Source organism: Falco punctatus (assembly GCF_963210335.1).
Source record: "Falco punctatus genome assembly, chromosome: 8".
NCBI classification, from domain to species: Eukaryota; Metazoa; Chordata; class Aves; order Falconiformes; family Falconidae; genus Falco; species Falco punctatus.
Window position 1 is genome coordinate 38,941,494 of NC_137588.1, and position 25,461 is coordinate 38,966,954.

General features: G+C 42.0%; 1 protein-coding gene across 2 annotated transcripts in view; it reads right to left on the reverse strand.

Moving 5' to 3' along the window:
• The window catches only part of GTDC1 (glycosyltransferase like domain containing 1), a 342,121-nt gene that overhangs the window by 102,474 nt on the left and 214,186 nt on the right, over positions 1-25,461 (reverse strand). The gene's annotated exons all lie outside the window — the stretch shown is intronic.

Below are 25,461 nucleotides of genomic sequence, written 5' to 3' on the forward strand. Positions count from 1 at the left end.
ATCTCACAAATCAACTGGAAAGGGGACGTTATCTGAACACGCTGGCTAGGCGGGCCAGGGAGTGCACGTGCTACAGAGAGGCATCTCATTTGCATCCACTTCTTCTTGTGAAGATAATGACAACAGAGAGGGATAAATGACAAGCACTGAATGTGTCTTATATGTGTCTTGCTACTTCCCAAAGAAAAGCTCTAACCATGCAACGAGGTGAGTATGTTTGGACCTGGCACCTACATGTCTTGGGAACTTCAGCAGGACCCTGTGCATGGATGCACCTCTCAGTCTTGCTTGTCAGTTCTGGGGTACAGATCTGTTGGTATGCTAGTAAGGAAACAGGTAAGTCACTGAAATCAGGTATACAAAAATAAAACATGTCCGTAGTTCAGCTATTAAAGACATGATTTCTTTGAAGTACATAGTCATTTGACTATACAGTGTCCATCCAAAAGACGTCCTAAGCTCACATGAGATTTCTGATCATTATACAAGCAATAGTTGGTCAAAACTAGCTCCATGGACTGCAGCAGCACCACTCGCACGCCTGTATAAGCATAAGCGTAAATACTTTACTAGCTCTGGACCAAACCCAAAGCCTGTATTGAAGCTTTCCTACGAGGCTCCACCCTGCCCCTGAGACCGTTAATGCCATGTGCACCTTTAAAGTTGGAACCCAAGCGACCCAGAGCAATACACAAGAAAGACCTCAGCTCCTTACTGAGCAAATCACTCCATCAGATCAATCTCAATCAATGTGGACCCGCACTAAAGAACAAGAAAAGAACAAGATGTCACTGGCTTCAAAGGAGGCAGGATTGCGCCAAAAGTATTTTTTTTTTTCCTCCTTTTTGGCTGTTATCTAACAAAAAGCAGAGGGAGCTTTTAAACTGAATTTCCCAAGTGGATGTTGGTAACAAACACCTTTCACACGTGTCTTTCTCTGGAAGAACTGAGGGAAGGTGGCTCGGTGGCTCACATGCTAATCTACTGCTGGAACTATAGATCAGATGGCAGTTTGGTAATTTTTAGCACAGCTCTTGTTTAGCTCAACACAGACACAGAAAACGAAGCACTCATTTGCTGACTAGAAAATCACAGTTGAGGTCGATTGATGAAGCAGTGCAAAGAAGCCTGTTCTGTCCCCAGCTTGTGGATAAACAATACCAACCATCACCCTTCACTAGTTATATATTCAACTCTTGAATATTTAAAAATCCAGCTAAGCTACTATATGGCTTACCAGTGATTTGAAGGGACTTACCAGTGATTTGAAGGGAAAGTGTCAGATTATTTTACATTTAGTAACACTCAAAGCAGCTGCCCTATGTGTCTAACACAGAATAAAATCATCACAGGGGAGGGGGGAAAAAAAAAAGAAACCCAAGCCATACCAAAAAGCACGTTAAATGATAAACCACGGAAGTGAATTTTCCATTACTCTGTAAAACCTTAGGAGGCCATGAGTTAACTGAAGCAAATGGAACAAAAAAAAAAAAACAACAAAAAAAAAACCGAAGCAAGGAAGGTATAGCTACTTTCTTGAAAACAAAACCAATCTTTTCATTCCTGCCATTTGTTAGAATTCTTCCTCCAGGCAAGCTGGACAGCTGCACTAGTAGGTTTTTTAGTCATGGGTTGTAAGCCCCACCTGGCTAGATTTGTTTAGCAGACAGCTGGCAGAATGAAATAAAAAGAACAGGGACATACAAACTGCTTCCAAAACAAAAAGCCGAAAGAATACTTTTTGGATGCTTTAGCTTGCACCGAGTTTATTGGGTGTATGTTTGGGGGAGACTCTTCCCTTAATTTTTACAGTCTCCCATCTCTCTGCACCCCAAAAGTATTCAAAAACACCAAAGCGAGACAGCAGGCTGCATTAAGTGGTTCAAAAAGGAAGGGAAAAGCCCCATCTCAGCCTATTTATTTTGTACATGTGCACACATATATGGATGTATATGCACACACACACACACCCTCTCTCAATTATGGTTTACAATTCCCCAAGACTTACATTGGTTTTAAATTAACTTCTTTTATTATTTTCTTTTTGTTTTGGTTTGGTTTTGTTGGTTTTGGGTTTTGGTTGTCTTTTTTTGTTGTTGTTGTTGGCAACTTTCTTCCTCTATTTTCTAAAGCCAATAAGATAGATTTTCTTCATCTGGAATGTTCTTTCTAGCTTAAAGATAAGAAGGAGTTTAAAATTGTGGGAATGGCATCCCTCCTGCATCTGTTTCTCACACAAACCTATCAAATATCTAATTTTTGGCATTACTGCTGGCTCCAACAGGGGATGACATAAACCAGCTTTGTGGTTACATGTTTCACTTTTAATCTCATGAAAATGAAAATCAGTGCTGAAATGTCCCTTTACATGTGACAATGTGGGACTCTTTTCCAAAAACCAAAGGAAAGGGGCGTTACCCTGGTTAAGCTTAATATACAGCATATGTATAAATTTGCTTTTAGTTTGGATTTAGCTTGATCCTAGCAGAAGCATTTCAAGATTATATTTTTTATCATTATTATTATTTTGTTTTATTGCAGAGATTTTAAACAATTCTGAAAGTATCACAGTCACCACACAAAGGAAGATGCACGATAAATGTAAGATAGTAATCAGCAGATGAGCAGTCTGTTATGTGACAACAAATCTTCTGCAAGTAATATCATTTTCCACACAGCTATATGGTCACATTCCCGTAACATGTTTCTGTAGTTAGTGTGAAGGGAATCTGGTTTTTGCATGAGTTCTTTATTAAGACCTAATGTAGTAATACTGGATGTATGACTACAAACCAAGATGGCTTGGATACTGTCTTGATTGGAGAAACTTTTTGAAAACAAACTCCAAATGTTTAAAAATAAAAAACTGCCTTGACCCTATTTGAAAGGGAACACGTGAGAAAAAGAATATTTAAGCTTACAATATGACCAGTACCTATGAAACCCAGATGATCTGAGGTTAAAAGCAGCCCAAGCTAGCCTGAAATGCAAGCCTACTTTTATATTCCGTGGAAACCTAACAAATATTAGCAACAGGAAGGCCCTGAAACCAATCTAAGCCATTACACAGCACAACACTCACCCACCCGAGCAGAAGCCGTTCTTGGCTGCCCTCCATCTCTGCCTATACATCTCCACTGAGCGTAGACTCGACGGAGCCTGGTGCGATACATGCGTTTCAGAGTCCTCGCTTTACCAAAAACATCGATATCATATGCTTCAGACAGGAGGAGTGGGCCCATAGGGCTTCATCCTTGGGGGTCAGGGAAATCCAACGCCCTCCCCAGGGACAAAAACCATGACCTGCCCACAGTTCCATCGTGCATGAAATTCATCTCTTAACCTGCAGACGAGCAGGAAAACCATGTTTGGCATGGGTAATATCAGTCATTCGACATGCCTTCATGGCCATCGTGGTTGATCTAGTCCTTGCAACAGCTTCTGGCTCCACTTAATTAGTATCTTATTAAAAAAATGCCCAACTATTTGCTTAGAAATACACAACCATGCATCTATTGAGGAATTTCTGTTCATTTGTTGCAGGCAAAACCTACGAAATGCTCTGTGCTGTCCCGTGCATTCCCCCCCCCCAGCCAGGCTCCAGCTGAAAGAAGTCACACTAATTTTGCGCATCTTGCATTTCTTGTGTTAGCTCTCTATAAGAGTTCACCCTGCCCTAGATGAACCCGCAACTCGGCCAGCTTCTTTAGTAAAGAAAATTGATTCTTGTTTACTCCTTTCAATAAAGAGAATCGTGATGAATTTTAATAGGCTCACCCCCCACTGCTAGAAAATCTCCCTCCTTTGGTTGTGTGAGCTTTGAAATACGTAAATCAGAAATAAGCCTGGATTTAAAGAAAAAGACGATGAAGAAGAAATTCCACAAGTTTAGAGCTCATCCTTAATATTTGGGCAAACATCCATGTTTTCTCCTGTGTACCTCACCCCAACAAACACTTTCTATATTGTGAGAAACGTGCCTGTAAACTAATCGCTGCTTTTTAGCTGGACAACTAATGATGGCAAAACAACCAAAAGCATTTCATATTTATGTTGGAAGATTAACATAACTCATTTCAACTCTGTTGAACGGACACATTTTACTCAGGAGAGAAATATTAAAAAAACAAAAAACAACAAAACCCACAAATGCTGAGGTAAAAGGGACATCAACTCTTAAAAATATTTCCTAGTATTACCATTCGTATGGCATAAACAAACAGGCAGAGTGCATACATATGGGCCCCAGTCCTGTAATTTGGATGACAAGGGAGATCCTTTTGCCTAGGCAGTGCAAAACTAATTTCACCACACTGGCACATAATGCAATGTGATTGCTCCCTCAGTTTTATATTACAAGGTCACTGGAGCAAAAATTTTTGTGGTTTGTACAGTACCAAGCACTCCAAGAAAACTTATTATATAATGATGTTATATTTAGTATAAATAAACCCATACCTACTATATAAGATGGGGTGAAATATTTTGACATAGCAACTCTGCAAAAACGTAAAGTATAGTTTGCAGAAAAAGTCTTTGATAAAGAAATTTTGCTCATTTCTTATAGCACAAAATTTACTTTCCTGAGAACCAACAAACATTTGGAAACTCTAAACTGAGGTATTTCCATATATGGGTTATTCTTTTCCATGCATCAAAGAACTGAATCCAGAATTCAACTTTTAACAATTCTGACAAACAGAATGTTACAATCTGGCTAAACCATGCAATATCAATTTATCCTATTAACGGTAAATTGTTGATCACTTCAATAAGCAAAAGACATTGCTTTACTTTGGCTCTTCCAATGGACAGCATCACTCAGACCTCTGCTGAGATGTTCAGTTCAGTCTTGCCCAAGGTAGAGCTGGTTTGAAATTTTTTAAAAAATAATAATATTTGAAATATCAAAGTTGATTCTACTTCAGTTCAGAATAGATCTACTCAATATTGTACAAAATAAGCTTTTTTTAATAAAAATATTTTCAAAACAATTATAGAAATTTTGTCAACGTGTTTATTTAGAGAAACAAAAGCCTATAAAAATGATGGGTGTTCCCATAACTGCCTCAATAATAAATGCTCATGTTTTCCTTTTCAAAAAGCTATGCAACAACAAATACTTTTTTCAATTATATGTTTTTTCTACTCCAAACGGAGAGTTTTACCTGGAAATAACAACTGGGCTCACTTCCTACAGCACCTGTATTTTCTGAGAAGCCAGTAAAACAAATAGCAATTCAGCTTCATGTATGAGTTTTAATGTAATCTCAGCCTCAACTGATGTGACTTTGGAACGAAAGTATTTTGAATTTTATTTCAATTTTATCTCATATGCTTAATACCAGCACAGTTATGTCTCCCAATACTTTATTGGGCATATACAGCACCAGGCAGCTAGTAATATTATGCACTATAATTGCATACGTATGCATTGCACTAGACTTTATGACTGTAGCTGAAATAACTCTTTCATAATTACAGAAGTACTTGGAAAGTACTTCATCATGCTTCTCTTTTTCAGCTTCTTTTTACCCTAAACGACCCCAGAAAAATACATTCTGAAATATGTTTCCATATTATTATTTAGATATTTCATTTGTTCAGTAAAAGTAATATAAAATGGCGTCCTTCGTCCTCATTAGGACGAGTGACAATATTCATGCAAAACTGATGCACACATGGCATGAGATGTAAACTATCCAAAATGGATACTATCAAAAGATAACAAATTATGGCAATCTCAATCTGGAAGTGCAAAAGCTGCCCTGTAATCATTGCAGCTAAACTGCTCAGGTTCAAAGTAGGCACATACTTGTTGAACTGCATCCTCTGTCAGCTCCATTCCACAATTTTACCCAAACTATGCTTCACGTGATACGGTCCTGCTTTGGTGGATATCACAACTGTGAGACCCAGGTCAGTTACTGGAATTTACTCACCCAAGACAGCATGCAAGGGGATGCTGGGCTATGTGCACAGGCACACGTGTGTCTCCAAGCCACGCAGTATAACTGGGTATTTATAGAAATCACTTCCCAGAGAAAAACACAAAGCAGCTCTTCTCAGTAGAACCGGCCACAAGCACAGGTCTGGTGCTGGTGTCCGTTTGAAGGCAGCACTCATATCAACGCTGTAATGAGAGTCAAATCCCATGTAATTTACACATTAAAAGGAGAGCGCAATGCATGAAAAAAAAAATCAGTTTGGCTAATGAAAAAATCAGTTTGGCTAATGAAATTAAAGTCCCTAATCAAATATTGGCAGGAAAGATATTTAGAAACTCTCCTAATGTCATCCAGCTAATTCTCCCCTATTCCAACCAGAAGGGAAAACAGTTGACTTTTATTCCCCACTGAACCTCCCACCCTCAAATCACCAGAACAACCCCATACTGAAGGGTATAATTAAGGCAGATTAGGGCAGATTTAGGCTGTCTCCATACCAGTAAGGCACAGGTAATTCCTTTAATTTCAGGGGTTGTGTGACAGCCCATGAGCCACAGCCCAAAGCTCCAGGTAGGCAATACACCTTCTGGGGAGGCTTTCCCAGTGCAGACTCTTCTTTGAAAATATTCTTTCCTCACCTGATAAGTACATCCATAGCAAAATAAATACTGAAGCACGTGCTGCTAAAATACAGGGAAATCTGTGCTCCTGGGTTGCTGCCTCTTCTAGGTTAACTTGCACTTTTAGCTTCCAACCTTTTTCCCCAGAAGATTTTTAAGGAACGAGTCAATTAAAGTACTCTTAGTTCATAGGAAGACCAAAAAAAAAAAAAAACAAACCCACAAAAAACAAACACCAACAACAAAAACACACAACCAACCAAAAAAACAACAACAACAAAAAAAGCTGAAACTAGTATGCTCTATAAAGTATTAATTTTCCCATCACCCACCAACATCTACTATTACCCTCCTTAGGCCTCGCCCATCTGCCTCTCCTGCTTTTTTCCTTCTTCCCCTTCCTGCATTCCGCCATTCTCCCTCACAGTATCACCCTGGTGTCTCTCCATCCCCAGCCATCAGCCACTTCTTTGTGCTGCACCCTAACTCTGGAGCCCCCACTGACCCACACCATATGCTTGTCCCTTCACCTCTCGCACGATGGCCCTGCCCTTCGCTCCTTTACACGGTTCTGCCATTGTGTGTTTCACCTCCCCTTCCGCCTTTCCGTATTGCCCAGGTTTGGGGAGGGAAGCACTGTGAAGCCAGGCAGGACAGGTGCCCTGTTCTACCTACGCTCTGGTGAGAGCGTCATCCAGACCCCTAACAACATGACTGAAGAAAGCCATCATATGAAAGTTGGATGCTTTACCAGTATCTTCCTCTGCGTACAACCCATTCCCTTAAGGAGAAATTTCTTCAGATGTGTTACACACACCTCTCTTTATACAATACCCACTATAACTTTTGTTTTTGTCATGACATTTGAAATACCTCTAACACAACAAAGTCCCAAGGCTGCTGTAAGGTGTGGGTTTTTTATTAACATGATCTGATACAAAGCTTCTCGGATCACTGACTGCTGATCCCGAAGGATGAAAACCTAAGTGTATAAGAAACTAGCCCGATGAGAACATGGGGCAATACCAGAGGAAATCTATGAAGTTTGTTGTATCACACACAGAATACTTCAACAAGAATGGGGAGTGGAAGAGGTCAAACAAAAGAATAAATAAAAGACCGCCAATGATCATCATAGCTAGCACCATCTTGCTGAGCAATGCTTTATTAGAAGGCTGCCGTTTTGATGATGGTCTTTTATGGTTTTTTTGTGGTAACACTTTATTTTAAGTATCTTATCATTATGAATTCATTTAGTATTGATTGCAGTGGCTCTGATCATAAAGAATTAATTTGGCATGCCATGAATGTCATATGCATTCATATAAAAAAATTGCTTTAATTCAAGATTAATTAATATGGCAAAATGTTATGGCTTTTGTAATATCACCATCTTAATATATCACATCTTTTTCCAGTAGTTTGGAAGTCCGGTCTTAGTTCTTTTACCAGAGTTTCTTCATTTTTACAGAAGTTTTTTAGAAAGTAACTAGAAGTCTTTTTTTTTATTTCTTCAGGCTTTTGGGACCAGGGTTTAAAAAAACCAAACCAAGCAACCTCCCAGAGTGCCTAACGGTCCCAAATCTCATGCATTTATTGCTCTAACTAGACTAAGCAGTTTTTCCCACCTATTTGACGACACTGCAACAAGCAAAGGTAATATAAAGCTTGTATTTCCTCCTAGTCCAACAGAGACTTGTCTTGAGTGAAAGCTGGCAAAGAGAGAAGGGATTACCTGGAACTTCAAACCCTCTGTAGATATGTCAAAACACACTCCGAGCACATTGAGCCTTGACTAAAAGCAGGTATGTGCTTTGGATGCTATGTCTCATTGCGTCTGTTACAGGCAATGTGTCAGCCACGTCTCCATCCGGCTGCTTCTGACTGTGATGCAACATGACACAGTTTGATAACAAAAGGATGTAATACACCATAATGACTCCAGGCAGGCAATTGCAATGCAATGGGATGTGCTGCCATGTAGTAGCAGGTGACATACCTCTTCAATCAGTCATGGACTAATCGCTAAAGCCTCCAGTTTAGGTTCACTTTGGAAAAAATCCTAAAGTCTTGATGATTATTTTCAACCAAACGTTTCAATATTGCTTCCCGCTGCACTCACCCTGGCTTCCCTTCACTGTTGCTGAGTTTCCAGGTAGCAGCTGAAGCTATACAAAAAAACTCAAACAACCCCAAACCCAATAAATGCCTGCTATCCGGGCCATGCACAAACCCATCCTCTTTGCTAGGGAATATGTATGCATTCACCCTCAAACTTCACAAAGAGAATGCTGCGAAGGTAAGAGGGTATTCTTTATTTGTGCTATGGGAAGCAATAATGGAGATTTACAGTTCTTCAATACAGCAAAGGATTTCCCAGAATGCTGACTAACTGAATCACTCTGTACTTTATTGATGTACCAACGCACTGAAAACACAGGTTTATTAATAAATAGCTTGACTGAAGTTTAAGATGTAGAGGGAGCCTGGAGAAGGGCACCATCTCTACAAAAAACAGGGAAGTGTGGAAAAAAAAGAAAACACACACTTACTGCAGGGGACTGAAGAAATATGATCAGGAGATTAACTTTGGGGATGGGGAGAGAAATTCAAGTGCCTGGGGAAAACACTGAAGTGTGCAGGGAGATCTATGGGAGGTCTGTGCCTGTTTCCCCTCCTGTTTCTGATTTGCGTAGCTTTAACCATCCTGCCATTTAATTAATTTCTTTTGTAAAGAATGTCACAGATGTAAAAATCTACTTCTGGAAAAAAAAAAAAAAAAAAAAAAAAGAAAGAAACCCTGGCACGTACATGTAAAATGTCAGACCCAGGTTGCACTGCAAGCAGCGTTCATGGAAAGCAAGCTCAGGGCCACTGGTAGGGGACAAGCTTCGCTTGTACCTCTGTGAGCTCTGCTTTTCACACGCCCCTGGAGCATCCTCTGGGCATCACACCTCAGCCCCAGGCACGTCCTGGAGCAGCCTCCCCTGTACAGAAACCAGCCAGATCTGGCGATGAAGCCACCCTCCCCTGCAGCTCACTACCATTTTGCCAATGGTCTTTCATTTGCCTGCATCTCAGCTGCTGGTACTCGGCTCCTGTCGCTCAGCAGGACGCTGAGCAAAGCGAGGGGAATAGCAGGGGAAAACAGCCCTCGCATCTTCCCTTTCAACTTCAGGCAGCATGGGGAAGCGTATCAACGTGTAGCAGATGTGCTGAGACCAAAGTGATCTCTTCCTCATGATTACAGTTGGTTATACCTGGGGATGTGCAATTTAATCTAGGCACAAATGTGCAAAGGAGAGTGGTACTAAAGTAAAATAAGTGGTACTAAAGGCTTTGTTCCATGCACAGCAATAGAGTGTTTTATTTCACTAGACCTGGCTCACACATAAAGAAAAGAGGCACAGTTTGATACATGCCTTCTCCAATGAGTACTGCTAAGTAAGTGTATTTGTTCTCAGCGTTGTTGTCATAAATATCATGAAATTTCTTATTTGAAGTTGGGAACTAATGATTCTTTCTCCTTAATGTGCTACAGTGACTCTGCACCCTATTGTTTTCTCCCGTTTGAGAATGCCCAAGGATGTCATTATAACTTCATGTATCAATATTAAACCTCTGCAAACAGTCAACTAAATGAGCAGTTATCTTTGTTTCTGAAAATAGTGTACTTTTTTTTTAAAAAAAACCCTTCATTTATCAGTAACTAGGTGTAGTCAATTGCTCTCCAGTATTGATCACAATATCTATAGCAGTCACAGAGTACCTTTGCTCAAGGTCACTGTAAGGTCGAGTTATGATCAATATGAATTGACTGTCTGCAAATAAATTTAAGTAGCCGACATAACTGAAAGGAGTACCTATTTAAAATTAAGGTGGACTATGTGTCCCTGTGGTAGAAAGGCTCACGGGCTATATAAGCACAGAGGAGGTACAAGTCATCTGAACGTGCACCACCAGTTCAGCAGTTTTTCCTGCAATTAGAGGTGGATAACTACGGATCTCATTCTGAAAATCTTTACTCATAGGAGAAAAAACCCCCACAATCTTCAATCTTAGTCCGTAATGAACTGAGTCACCTGGGATCAGACCCACTGCCTTGAAAGTAAATAAGTTCATAGTAAAACAATATATGCAGGGTCTCTATTGCTATGTTCCATTTCCCATAGGCATGTTGTACTCCATGGTCTGTAGAGAATTCAAAGGTGGCCAGACTTTTCCAACATCAATACCTACACCTTGATCTTCAATCCCTATGTAGACATCCATGTCTACAGGCAGCCATATTAAAATACTTTACATCGAAGCCAACAATCTAGATTTTTCTTTAATTTTTTTATCAGTAGATTTCTATAGTCACTGTTGGAGTTTCAGAGAAGATCTGTCTGAGGATTTTAGAGTCTCTGGGGCAAGAAGGAAAAAGAAAGAAAAAAAAAAAGGAAAAAATAACCCAACCAAACAAAAACAAAAACACAAACAGAACAAAAATCAAACAAAAAAACCCCAACACCAACAACAAAAAAGAGCAGGACAAGTGAGTTAAACCACGATGGCCTCAGACATCAGCCAAGGAGAGATGTCCCAGGTGAGACAGGCTCCGGGAGTAGACCTGTGATCGGGTCACTGGCCACTGGATGTCACTGCTGCCTACCCAAAGGTAGCCCACAAAGCACTTATGTGACACTAAAAATTGTGGCTGTAGGAAGCAGTTTTGCTGGAAATATTCCACATAGTTAGGCAATTTCTAATTTCAGAAAAATGGGCTCATAAAGCTCAAGAAGGCAATACCCAACTTCAAGAGTAATTAGTTTCATTTGTTCGCTTCAGCTTTAGCTGAATGAGAAACACTAATAAAGAGTAAGTTTGGGCGTTGCAAGTAGTTCCAGAAAGTTGCAGTCATTGTGCTTTTACAAAGGGTATCTTCAACAGAGGTCTTGCTTTCCAACCTCATTCGAAAGAGCAAAACCAAACCGTCACCTTGGAAAATTCTCCTATTTCTATCAGCCTGTACCAGCAGGCAGAGTCTATTAGTCTAGCTTGCCTAAGGGAGGTACCACCACTGCTCCTGACCATTGCAACCAACTGCTCACTGCAAGCCCCACTGAATCAAAAATAACATGACCAACACCGAGGAAAGATCTGGCCTGCATCTGAAAAAAAAAAAAAAAATCTAAAATTTTCTTCTATATTTAGACTAGAGAGACTATATTATTATTGTTGTTATTAATTGAAGCCATTCATCTTGGTTCGTCACATTAGTGCAGCAGCTCTACGGGTGGGATTTATGTGACCAAATGCAGATGTCTATCTTGCAGACATCTGAGCTAGGCTCTTCTCACATTCAGGCTAGAAAAAGAGATGTCATTAATGTGGGATTAACCTCATCCTAAAGCAGATATAAAACCAGACCAGATGAGATACATTTTAAAGGATCTATTTCTCCCTGTTGGCTTAAAGGAAGCCCAAATTGACTCACTGATCTAGACATCTAAAGCCAGGTGAACTCATCCTCAGTCCCTCTGACTGAGCTCAAAGCTGTTAGGGAAAAGAAAAATAGGATGTTCTGGGTGTTTGGAGCAGGAGAACCAGTGCAGCTCCACATAGGATCAGAGCCCTGTATTAATTCATACCTCCAGAAGCATGCCTCAAGCCTTCCCAGGAAATACTCTGAGAAGGGACCACAGGGATATCAATAGTGTGCGGCTTCCCCAGACAGCTGGGCTGTCATAGACTGCTTCTGCTGGAGGTCTTACTCTGTTAGCTCCTAGTCACAGCTGCATGTTTCTAACCCTCCTTGCCAGGTTGCTTTTCTCATAGCTGTGCATGCTGAACCAGACCACCGAGGGGCTGGACCAGTACCACACCTCATGCAGGAGAGAGCATGGGAAGGCACAGCCAAAGCAGGCAGGGCACCAGGACCAACTTTTACGGGCAGTAGTGAGCCATCAGATCAGCCACCTCACAAGACCACGATGATGCAGAGTAGCCATCATGCTAGGGGGGACACCACCCAAGCTAGGCAGTACCTCTCTTCAGGATTCCCAACACGCCAACGCCAGCCCTACTTGGTCATTCAAACCCTACTTCACAACTTCAAATGTATCATAAATTTGAGCCCCAGCTGCACTTTCAGGTTTCACTGACACCTCGGGCTGGATTTTCTGGTTGGTGAAAGTGACGTTGTGCTAGAAGTCACACGGGATAACCCAAATTCCACCCTATCCAAGCAGAAATCATTTCTCTTCACATAGGGAACTTCTGCGTGGGCATCATGGGTACAGTGCCCACGCAGCCTTCCCTTCATTTATCCACTTCCCCATTTGACCCCATAGATGCAGGAGCTTTTTCAGCCTGTCTTAAGAGAATATATTAAGTGATACGCAGCTAGTACCCAGAAACAACTGCTCTGTTTTGGGAACAAGGCAGTATCAGCTACTTCTTGAAGCACCAAAGCCAGCCACGTGCTCCAGCTCAGGTGCTGTAACCGCAGGATGTACACAGACAACGGCCCTACCTTTGGCCTCACCACTTGACAGTGAGTAGCAAAAGCATTTGACATCAGCTATACAAATGAAGTACTGGTGAAACTAGACTGCTGTCCAGTCACACTGGGAAATGTAACCAACTAGACCTTCTGGGACAAGTCTTTCATCTTTAACTGAGATTTTAGAGGGCTTTCCTAATAAAAAGCTATATCAACCATTAGCTTATATATATAACCCAAATGACATCCTCACAACTGTAGCAGTCTTGGGGCCCAAACCATTCAAGAAGCAATTACAAAATCAATAACACATGCTGCGGTGATTACATTTTATTAGAGACGGGGGGTGTAAGGGGGTGGAAAAAAATTAGAAAAGCAATATTCCCCCACATCCCCATCCCTAAAACAGTAATTCTTCATTGTGATGGTAGTATATGAGGTTTATTTCTTATACATGAAGGAAATTAGTCTGCTGTATTAGCAGCAATGAACACAAACCAAGACCCTGAGCACTAAGTTTAGGGAAAGAATAGACTCATCTCATATGGCTACAGCTCTTTCTCCTTCACCATTGGGCCAAAAGCCAACATCCCTGGACAATCTGGATGTAGAACCACATGTTATGCTTTGGGCCCATCCCTCATCACCAACTTATCTTTTTAAATTACATACATCCACCAGAAAACCCTGAGATTTTAAGTCATCTATTGATGATGGACTGCTTTTGTGAATATTCTTACTGGAAGTTGACAAATGGCTTAATATAATGAATACAACTCAACAGACTACGTCTCACTGCAAGAAAAAATTTCTAATAAAGTTACTGGTATGTTTGGGATTTGATTTGGCCTAGGCAGGCCAAGCTAGTCTAGGCTGTTCTACTTTAGTGTTGAAGACATACATATTTTAATACCTTGCAAGGAAAACTTACAGCCTAGAAAACAAATCTAGTAAAGCAAGGGAATAGGGGAGCGAGAGAAATGGAAGGGATCCGAGAGGAAATCTGTTGGCGAGGTCATTCCTGCCAGAACCTACTCCAAACCAGCAAAGCCCCATGTGTGATCCCCTCCTCGGCACAGATTCCAGCACTTCTGATGTCTTGCAGTATGATGCGTCCTTTCTCTTGCTCTTTTGGGGGCCTATGTGCTCACTTCCAGATACAGCTGGACTTTTTGGTCCCAAAGAACGAGCCAAGTTCCCATCTCCTGTTATTTCTCATAGACGTGCAATATAGTTGACATCATGTTCAAAAAAACCCTACTCAATCAGACTGCAACCCAGCCTCGTGATGAGTTAGGGCCTTCTGAACCAGAAAAACAAATAAAACCCACTCAAAATAAATACATTACAGCTCAAGGTAACAGAGGCACCACATGAGGCTGAGAAAAGAGCCAAGTGCTATGCCACATGGAAAGGGCTGGTCGGCTCCAGAAGGTCCTGACCCGAAGTCTGAGCCAGGAGGCTCCTGGTATGACCCCCAGGGCTGTGCTAGAGGCTGTATAGCCATGGGATGCAGGAGGAAAACTGAATACAAGGTTTTACTTTCCTGGTCTAAATTCTTAGTAGGTAAATTGTGCCGTCCCTCTAAAATGTATATTTTAGAGATAAAAATTAAGCAGCTTGTTATGCAGTCACTATTCAAGCAAACCCCTCATGCTCAAATATTTAAAAGAGTCCTTTTGTTTATTTTTACTGTCTCCAGTGGGCTATTTGCTTGAGTCAAGACTGCCAGATTTGGTCCCATGGAACTTGATCTAAATAAACTGCAGGAAGTGAATGGGAAAAAAATCTTGTATTGTTCCCTTATTGCTTGAATTGCCTGAACTGCATTCAGGTAGCCTGACCTCTGCAAACATCTGTTAACATGCACAGAGCTTGTGTTCCTACAGTTTGCAAAATGCAAACGTGATATTAAAAGCATAAATATCTCCTTCCTTCTGAAAGTAGGTTTCCACCTTAAATAAATTGTGTTGCAGCAGTAGCTAAGGTGGTCAATGCAATTAAATTCAAAACCTGAATGTATTGAACTTTCTGCAATTATACATGGGTCATCTCTGGACAATATGTTGGCCATCTGGTAGCATCTGTGCTGTTCCCACTAATAGAGTTCCTGCTGTGGCTCCAGGCCATGACAGGCAGCACTAAGCAGGTCACATGTTGTGTCTTTCAGCCATATTTAGGTCACAGTTTTGGGGGATGCAGGAATAATCTCATTGCACAAAGGCAATGAAAATGAATAACCCCTCTCAGGTATTTTGTGCATACAAAAAGTTAAAGGAATACTTTTCAGGATTTTATCTGCTCCTTAGCCCTAGGATTAAGAGCAAGGAAGTCAAGACAACTATTGCATTTAAAACTGCAAAGCTAACCTAGATATTTCTTTTCTTGTCTCTTTAGCAAGGCTTTCACAAACATAGGAACTGTTTACTGGCCTGCAAGAAAAAGGTACTGAAAATAAAACTCCCATCACTGTTTTTTGTGAGAAACGCATAGTGGCTCCTTTTTGTATTCTGTTTTGGTCACAAAGAGATGCTCCTGAATAATCCTGATTAGTGCCTGCTGCCTGAGAGTGGCCCCCCAGATTCTTGATGGGCCTAAGGGGGAGACGGTGTGGAAGGAAAAAATGTAAATAGTTCTGTGGTAAACCTGCTAAAACTGAACGGCTCTCATGCCATGTTTTTCACCGCAAGTCATTTTAGCAGCAGACTAATGAAGAATTAGTCTGGTCATCTGAAACAGCATCGCTTTTCAAATAAGGAAAAAGCCTACCAACAATACCTATATTATACGTGTACGTTTTAAAGGCTTTAAAAAATGTGTGCACAAAGTCATATGCACCAAAGACAGTGTTTTAAAGTAGTGTACAACTGATGTATTTGCTGCAAAATTAATTTAATATGGATTTAAAAAACAATGCGCTCTGTCTCTTGACCAACATAAGCAATTTCAGTCTGACATCAATTAGTGAGTAGCTTTTACTCTTATAGACATATTTATAATGGAAAGGAGTGCATTTAGGCTTTAAGGTCCTGCCAACTAATCAATTTGATGAACTAATTGATAATAAATGTTAATTGACAACTAACAGCAGTCAATTAATTGCATTTCAAATGCAGCTCCAGGAAGCTGAGTTGAACATTATTCTACCTCAAGCTACTCAAATAATAGCTCAGCAATGACTTTGCAACAGGCTTCAAAGGTCAAAATGGGCTACTTTCCTATTTGTCATGAGATCTGGGAACATGTGTTCATAAAAAGCAGTGACCTGTGCACATGCCTGGTTTGCACTGTAATTCCAATACGATGGCTGCTCACAAGGCTTATCAACACCCTGCTCGGAAAGCTGCGCTGTGCCACAGCTGGATCAGCACTTTCCCTACGAAATCCCAGGTTCAACCCTAAATTTCTCTTGGGGTGACACATGGGATTCGGGTCCTCCACTCAGAAGGGACATTTCTTTGGTTAAAGCCGAGACTAATCAAGGGGATTTTTGTGTAGGATGAAGAAGCGTTTCTTTTTCCTGACTGGGTTTGATGTCCTTGAAATAATCTGTGCAGCTCCCAGTTCTTTTTAACTAATCTCTTTGAAGGAAACATTTTGGCCTTTTAGCAGCAATGAAGGACAGGGCATTAATTAGATAACAGTGTGCACAGGTAGGATGATTTCTGGTATTTTCAACCTAAACAAAATTTAAGAAACAGCTAACTGATGCAGAAAAGTGACCAATTAGTGGTTTTCGTTAATATTTTACCCAGACCTTGACCTTGAAGGCTTTGAGATGGACAAGCCAAGTATATAAATGCAGAGGGGAAAAAAAAAAAGGAAAAAAAAAGTGTGAGACTTGACACAGCAAGCATATTCAAATTATTTAAATGTTTTCCTGTGCTTGCTTTGCAGCACCGACTGACTTGCACCTTGCCTCTCCCCATCTGCACAGCTGTGCAGCAGTTCTCAGCCTCTTTAATTTCCTTCACCATGTCTCCTTCAAAACATCCTCTGCTCCCTCACCTTGAACTGCCACAGCTCAGGCAGTGTTTCAGAAACCCATCTCTCTTCACGTAAGAGTTTATTACAGGTTCTCCCTATTCAAAAGCAGGCCGCTGGAGGAGACAGAATCCATCATGCTCACAAAGCCCCTAACCTCTGCCTACCCCCCTGGACTTTGCCAATCAACTTTTTAACCCAAACCGTGGTACTTCTCCAGTTGAGGGATAAGCAGTTACAACTAAATTGCCTAGAGCCCTTTCAAAACTGAGCCAGAGCAAAAATCAGCAGGATTCATGCATTTTTCTAGGATAGACCCCTGAACCTTACAATGCTCCTTATCTCTTCCGGATTATAGTCTGCTGGATCTGCTCAGGATCAGCTGCGTCTCCTCTCTAATCCAGCAGCTAGATGAGCCCAAGAGGGGTGCACGCCGGGAAACCAGGGGCTCTTACGACTCCCAGCTCCACATGATGAGTTACAGGTATTACTCAACTGATTAGTATCTAAGAGAAATACATATCTAGGTGAAGAGCAGCTGGCCTTAGCTCAAAGTTAGATAAGAAAGAAATGGAGAGAACAGGAAAACTGGCAGGAGCAATAATTTCACTTTCACTGAGTACTGCTCATTTAAGAGTGCACAGGACGAGCATGTTCTTGAATCCAAGCTGTTTTATGAACTAGAACTAGCAAAATTAGCCAGATATAGTGCAGTTTTCAGTCCTCAGGGCAGATTGAACCTCCTCTTTCTGCACTCAGAGGATGTGTCAAAATTTCTCTACTTCCATCGAAGGGCTACTGCAATAACAGCATCTCTGAGGGCTACAAGGAAGCTCCATGGCAGCCCGCCTCCACCTCCGAGACATCGCAAACACATTACAGATAGACTCCCCTATACTCTGCATAGCCACGCCCCCCCCCCCCCCCCCCCCCCCCCCAGGTTCAGCCCCACACCAGGGTCCCAGATCCAGCCCCACAGGCACTCCCTACTCTACACAGTCCCTGGCAGTGGCTGCATCCAGGCAGAATGGCGCAGTCAACTGCACAGTCTGTTCCTGAGAGGTGAGGCCATCTTCACCTCCCTAGCCATAGAGATCTGTCTATAAAAAGTTTTGCTGATTTTAAGAAACATTTCTTTGTTCAGATTTATCTTTCTTGAAGACAGAAGAAAAAAAATATATTTTTTTAGCAGGAAAATCATACCTTTGGAAAAAAAAAAATCCATATCTGCACAGCGAGAGACAGTGGAAGAAAGTTTAATCCCTTCTGTGGGGCTCTAACTTTTCCTAATGAATTTCACAATCCTTCACACAATAGCAGCGAGCACAGCAGAAACACAAGCCCTGTACTAGTGCTACCTTCCTTCCAAACTGTGACCTGCCAGTAATTCTCCTTCCCCAAAATTTCCATCCTGTCAAGACAGATAAAGTGGCAGGGTCTACCATCCCTAATTGCTGGCCCCAGCTCCTGCTGAATTCCAATATCATTCACAATTTAGTTATGGACTTTAGGCTGCAATTCATAGCCAAACCATGGAAGAGATTTAATTCAATAGTGGCTGGGGTCACAGGAAGAGGGTGCCAAGAGTAGCAGACCCTGTAGTAAGATATCCTGAGAAAGACAGTCACTGGATGGTTTTGTGGGAGCTTACAGGAACTGCAGAAGGACAAGAATCAAAGCCCTCCAGGAAAGTGAACTCGTTAGAGAGAGGAAACAATGAAGGCTGGAGGGTGGGCTGGCAGTCTGGATGGAGAAGGGCTTCGGTTTGAGATGGGTGTTCTTGGATTTCAAGCTCCCCACCTGAAAAGCAGAAATGGTCAGAACTGCCTTGCGCCGGAGGAAAAGTGGTACACTGCATACGATGGCACTAGATCCCACTGCCTCCAAATTTATTAGGCAACAGCTCTTACTATAACATGTGGAAACTTAATAAAAGGCTGCATATTATCTTTATGATACGTTGATGCTGGGAGATACCAGACAAACCACGACAATTTCAAAGATCCCTTTACGATACAGGTAACTCCTCAAAAGAGCAGAAAACCACGTTCCCAGAAAATTCAGAACAGAAGCATCACCCAGCACGTGTCCTTCAACCGCTTTTCCACGGTGACTTGCCCAGCTGTGGAAAGGTGGGAGGGAGGGCGGGCCGAGTGGCACCGGCTTCTGGGCTGAAGGGTGTTTTGTCACAAAAGCAGATCATTGTGGGTGGTTCAGGAGCAAAACTACCATTGCTTGCAGGTAGTTGTACTGTACTTACTGCTTTGCACAGAAAGGTTTTCAGTGGAGCTTTTAAGCATTTACTGTAATGTCGGAAGTCATTTATTTTATACCATGACACAGACCTTGCATTAAAACTATCACTGCCAGGAGTCCCTGCGAATGTAACTATTTTTATGGACCAAATGTTGTGGGTCAATGTTTTAACACAGTCTTGTTGTATAGTATATTGCTCAGTAAAGTGTCCCTCCACTACAGGCGTTTAATAGTCTGTCTGTTGCTTAGCACATTACCACAATTCTGTGCTCTTTCTCTGTTTTATTAAAACCCAGAGAGTCAAAGGGACGCCCGTGGGTGGCATAGGGCTCAGAAAGTTTTTCTAAAGTGACCTGCAAATCCTCCAGGTTTAAGGTGAAGGGTCTTAGCCCACAACCTCCACCAGCTGCGATTGCCCATGACCCCCATCTCCCGGTAAAACAGCAAAAGCATACACGATTGACTTTTTTTTATATATATATTTTATTTTATTTTTTTTATGTAATGCTGGGGCCACTGTCCTAGATTTTCCTGGCAAGCAGTCAAAAAAAAAAAATTCTCCCTCCACACTGGGCAAAGGTTCCCACCCCAGTCTTGGGGCGATGTGAGGGTCCCTTCGCCATTCCGAAAGCTTCCAGCCAGGCATTCATTTTTGGCGAGCTGCCAGAGGAGGGTGCTCTGCTGTTAGGTGAAGACCCTCCAAATTGGAGAGGCAGGGAGAGAACAGAAGAGCAGGAATCCTCTTTACCTTACATCTCCCTTCAGGAAAGAGACACTCTGATGCCTGCTTCTTTTTTCTTTTCCCTCCCCCCCCCCCCCCCCCCCCCCCCCCTCCTTTTTTTGTCTCATTCTGTCACTCTCTGGTTCTTTTACAATGGCAACAACAATGATCTTGTCTAAATGATTTCACAGGCTATTATTCAGACACTCAACTTTTAACATTTCAATTTTGTCATTTTGTTGCTACACAAAAGGTGCACTTCTCCAGTATAATGTTCTGAGAATTATGTCAATGAGCAGTAATGGCTTTTAACATTAACTTGATCATTAACAACTACATTATCTGTGGCATAATCAGCACCTCAGTCTATTGTGTAATATTACTGTACAGATTTTGGAATCGAAGGCTTGGCCTAAGCAAAAGTTCCTTTGATTAAGCTGTGATTTTTCTTTTAATTGACATGCTTTTAAAATACTTAGTATTTTTTGTGAACAATTTTAAATTGGTTTTATGTCAGTTTGCCTTACCTCTGGAAATGGGTGGTACGATTTTTTTAAACCGATTTACAAACCCCAACCTGGGTGCTCTAATCAGGTCAACTAGATGAGTTTAGTTAAACCAGCACAAGCTGGAAACCAGTTCCAGAAAGACTATCTATTTTGAAAGTTGCTCACATCCAAAGCCAGTTCCATTTTTACATCAGTTTTACTCAATCTGTTCCATAAATTTACAAACAGAAGCTATGCAGATGTTAATGCTTTTATATTGCTAGACAGAGGGTTGCCAATTTTAATTTGTCCTTGCCAAAGAGTCAAAGGTAACATGAGAGTTTCTAATTCATTTTCCATTTTTCCTAAATAAAACTGCCCTATGATTCACCTCCATGCATCCTTCTTGTTGGTAACAAATCCCATAGCCCAAGGTATTTTGTTAGCAAATGCATGTTCTTGGGCGCAACCTTTCCTGGGAGAGAAGAAGCAGCATCCCTAACTCCTCTTACATACTAAGGATCAGTGCTTTAACTGATGGGAAAGCCTTTATCACTCCAGATGGGATAAATCTATTGATTTTAATTGAACTATACTGATTTACTCCAACCAAGCACCTGCCTGGCTCCCTGCACTTCTCTAAAGAGTCTCCCATTAGGATCTCAGACACGAGCCTTACGACCACTCATAAATCAGAACGGGGCAAACACCCACCCCACCCCCCCAACACTTATATTCCCCCTTCTTCCCAAACAGGAAAATAGCAAAGCCCAGCAGCAGGGAAGTGACTGTCACAAGGTCACACACAAGTCAGGGGCCAATCCAGAATCCAAAGTTCGTTCTCCTGGCTCTCACACGTGCACTTTAACCACCAGACCATATCTGTCCATGTGTTAAAGACGAACTGCCACAGACTCGCTGGTCATTACGTGCTCTGCTGCTTACGCACTTCATTGACTTTTACTGCCCTACTGGTCAGTGCTCCACCACCCAATGTCTACACCATCACTCTGGTGTCTGTGGGCTATTTCTATGCTATCCAGGTTTACCAAAGCCAAATAAAAAGGGAAGCCAAATAGGGAAAAGATCCTAAAAATCTGATGGTGCCTTCTAGAGCACTAACAGCCATGGAGCCTGTATGGAGCCTGGTGCATTTCATGGAGTTGGAAGGGATGCTTTTTGAGCATGACCAGGTGTCCCCATGTAGAAAAGAGCCTGCTGAAGTAAGGACAGCCTGAAGGCGCACACGGTGGGCAGGCAGCAGCTGAGTGTCCACCATGCAGTAGAAAAACCCAAAGCAGTTCCACCCTGTAAGGCACTGCAGCAGTTAGGTGATGGGCAGAGGACCTCTTATCTGCCATTTCCCACTTTCCTTGATGTGCCTTAATACATCCTGATCTAGAAAACAACAGGAACATCATGTCACAGCCACTCCCAATGATGGAGAAACCTGCAGCTTTGAAGAGGATGGGTGTTCTGTGGATGCAGTGTACCAGCCTGATGCAGACAGGAGCTGAATAGCAATGAAAATAATCATTTAGCTCCATGTGTAAATAATTTCATTCTAGTAACAGTTACAATCATAACAATAATGAAAACAATCACAGAGACTCAGAGAAGCGTTAGAAAGATGCCACATTCAATTTACAGAGTTAGTTAAGCTAAGTCTTACATGAAAGAAATATTTTTAATATAGTAATTAGATATTTGTTGGAAAATTCTTGCCTTATTCTTCAACCAGTTTTGCAGCCCACTGTGGTTATTTTTAGATGTTACTGTGGTTCCTAGCATTCATAAGAAACATCTCTGGCTATGGGCTTGAAGACGTGCTTGGACTACTTCAGTGCTGCAGATGAACAAGTATGAATAGGCAAAAATTCACCTTTAAAGAAGACTGAGGCATATGTGCTTGGAGAGCTTTTCAGCTTGTGAAGAGCATGCTTCTGCCAGTGGGATGTGGTTTTTCATACCACCCAAGAGCTGCTCAGGTGTACTAACATCTAAGGTTATGCTTGAAGACACATGCTTAAGTATTTCACCCTTAAAAGTGCACCCACTCCAGAAATTAAAGCTTAGTTTTGCACACTTACAATGTCAAGTCTTTGTTGATAAATTCTCTCAGTAATCCCATTATCGCAAACCACAGGACTGTCAAATACCCCAGGACCAGACGATAGCAACTCAACAAGTAGCAGATCCCACTTGGAAGTTTTAAATAACATTCATTCATTTTCCAAATCCTACAACACAAACTACCTACAACTTACCAATAGCAAACCCAGACACAAAGCCTGTGAAAACACACTATCCTACCTTATTCATTGTTTCAACCAATTTTAGTCCAGGGACCATCACAAGAAATTAGAAGGAAAACCTAAGAGGGTTCACACATACTGTTTCTGTTTAAGGACAGAAGTTTTAGCTCAAATACAACATAATTGTGATGTCATTGAACACAGCAAAAGTTGCAGGCAAACGCCACACTTTCATAGCAATACTACTACCGTAGGCATATTTCAAACACTATAGCATCTTCAGAATGTAATTATAACTGTTGTTTCTGTGGTTTCAAAGATAATAGAAGTTGTTCATAAAATTTCCACAATGCCGATGGGCTGCATACAAAATACAGACTTAGTGTCACAGGCAAATCATTCCCACAAAGAAACCTGCAGACCATCAAGTTATGCTTTAATATTATTGCGAGCAGCAATTAAAAATACAGCACTAGAGATACAACCCAAAAATCCTTAGACAATTCTTAGACCTAATCAGATAAATGAAGATGGACTTGCCTGGTTAACCGGGGTACAAGTTGCAAAACAGCCAATTCAAAGACCATCTAGGCTTGCTTGTCCTCATCAGCACTTCCCAACAGAGACCCATCGTGAAAAATGAAAAAACTCCAGTGGAAAAAAGAAGTAACAGTAGGAAAAAAATATTTAAGTGGCCAGCAGACTTCCCTACCCTCCACCCAGCCCATGGGAGGTAATAGCTGCATGGTGCCTCCTCACCCCACTGCAGGGAGCTCACAGCTGTGCCTCCCCCACAGGTGGTGCAGATGGGGCTTCAGGGCGGCCCTTCCAGCCCAGGGATCACCTACAGCTGTTGGAGAGAAAACGAGCGAGTGGCTCTCACACGGTTAATTGATAGGTTCGCTCATCTTCACCACCTTGCTGTTCAGCTTCACCCACAGAGGTGCAAAGAGAGGCAGATGTGGTATTTGGCAAGCTGTCAAGACACATCTTTCTTTTTAAAAGTAAGGCACACTTCACTGGCTGCTCTCAGACGGGTCCTTCTGTCTGTAACAACACTGCTGTCGGCACTGAAGATGCCCTTTTCAAACATGGTCAAGGAGGAGTGGGTGACAGAGGGGAAAAAGAGTAATGTTTTCCAGGTGTTACCCAAAATGGATTCCTGCCCTTCCCACCTTGCTCTGCTGTCAAAGAGCTGTCTTCAATCCTTGCAGACAGCTCTTGGTGGACATATGCTTTGACCAGCCACGCCAAATTCACCTTATTGGAATCTCCAGCCATGGGTCCAGCCATCCTGCCACGCAGAAGGTCTCACATTGCACCCATAGTACAACACGGGGTCCAGATGCCATCACCCTGACATCAATCATATGCACAACGCATCGCAAACAGCAGAGTCCCACTTTCAGCTTTACCAGTGGTGTAATTTTTATAGTTTCATCCATCACTCTGTACTTTTCACTCCATGGGCAGTCTCTCCCTCTAAGTATCTCTTGGAGTTTTGGAGCCTGAGGACAGATTTGAAGCTTTGGAAGTATCATAAAGGTTATTCCCATTGACACCCACCGCAATCTTATTGTCTCTCTGGCTAAACAGTAACGGTCACTTGAAAAGTTAATTGTGATGCTGCTACTGCGAGCCTTGTGATGCCTGCACCTCCTGTCAAGAAAACATTCAAAGTGAATCTGAAATCAAAGTAGACAAAGCTAAAGTTGTGACTATGAATGTCCCGCCCAGTAACTCAGTGTTGTCTCCTTTGATTTCAAATTCTCTTTGAACGTCTCCAAACAGGAGGTGCGGCTCAACTGTGGAAGCAGAAGATGCAAAATGGGACCACCACCCGTTTACTTCTCACGTGGCTGGTGCTAACAGGTGGAGGATGCTTAACAAAAATGATAATAAGACCTCAGTGCCAACAGGAATTATCTACCCACATTATCCTTGTGCTTGTGCTTCCCAGCATGGACGTACGGCACTTTTTGTTATTCCAGAAACCACTAAGCCCAAACAGAGAGGCTCGTTCCAGCTGAATTGGGACTTTCTGCATGAGCTGACATTTTGGAAAGTAGTTTCCTCCTTGGAGCTGAGATGGGATTTTTCTGGCTTTAGCAAAGTGGGAAATTGTCCACAGCCCTTAACTTCCACTCCTAGCATATTTTCACTAAGTAATTTGCAAGCAAAACAGTCCAGAAAATGCTTGGTCAGAGCAACAAGTTTTTATAGCCACTTTATTTGACAGAGCAGAATATTTTTGGTAATGTTGCTGGAATGACAGTTCCCTATTCTTCACTACACCATGTGCTGCTTTTGCACACATTTTTACCTTTAGATCCAGAGATAAAATTGAGCAGCCCTGCACCGTGAGTGGTTTGCAGCCACCGTCAGGAGACACGAACAACCTTACCCTCTCCGTAGCAAGGGGTACCCGCTAGACTCACCGCAAAGATAAGCAAGGGCATTTTTGATGGGGGCTGAAGTTCCCTTAGCCAGCTGACTCCAGTATCACCTCCTTCCTTCACCGTGCTGCTCCTTTCCTGATGACACTTAGCTTGGAGCAGGGAAGGGCAAAGCTGGCAGACTGGAAGATTGCCTAATGTGCTGTGACTGACATGTAATCGAATATTCAACCACTGGTCCTCATGTCGGCGATAAAGTGAATATGACACCTTTCAGCTTAGTTGTGATCACGCCTCGTTCTTCTG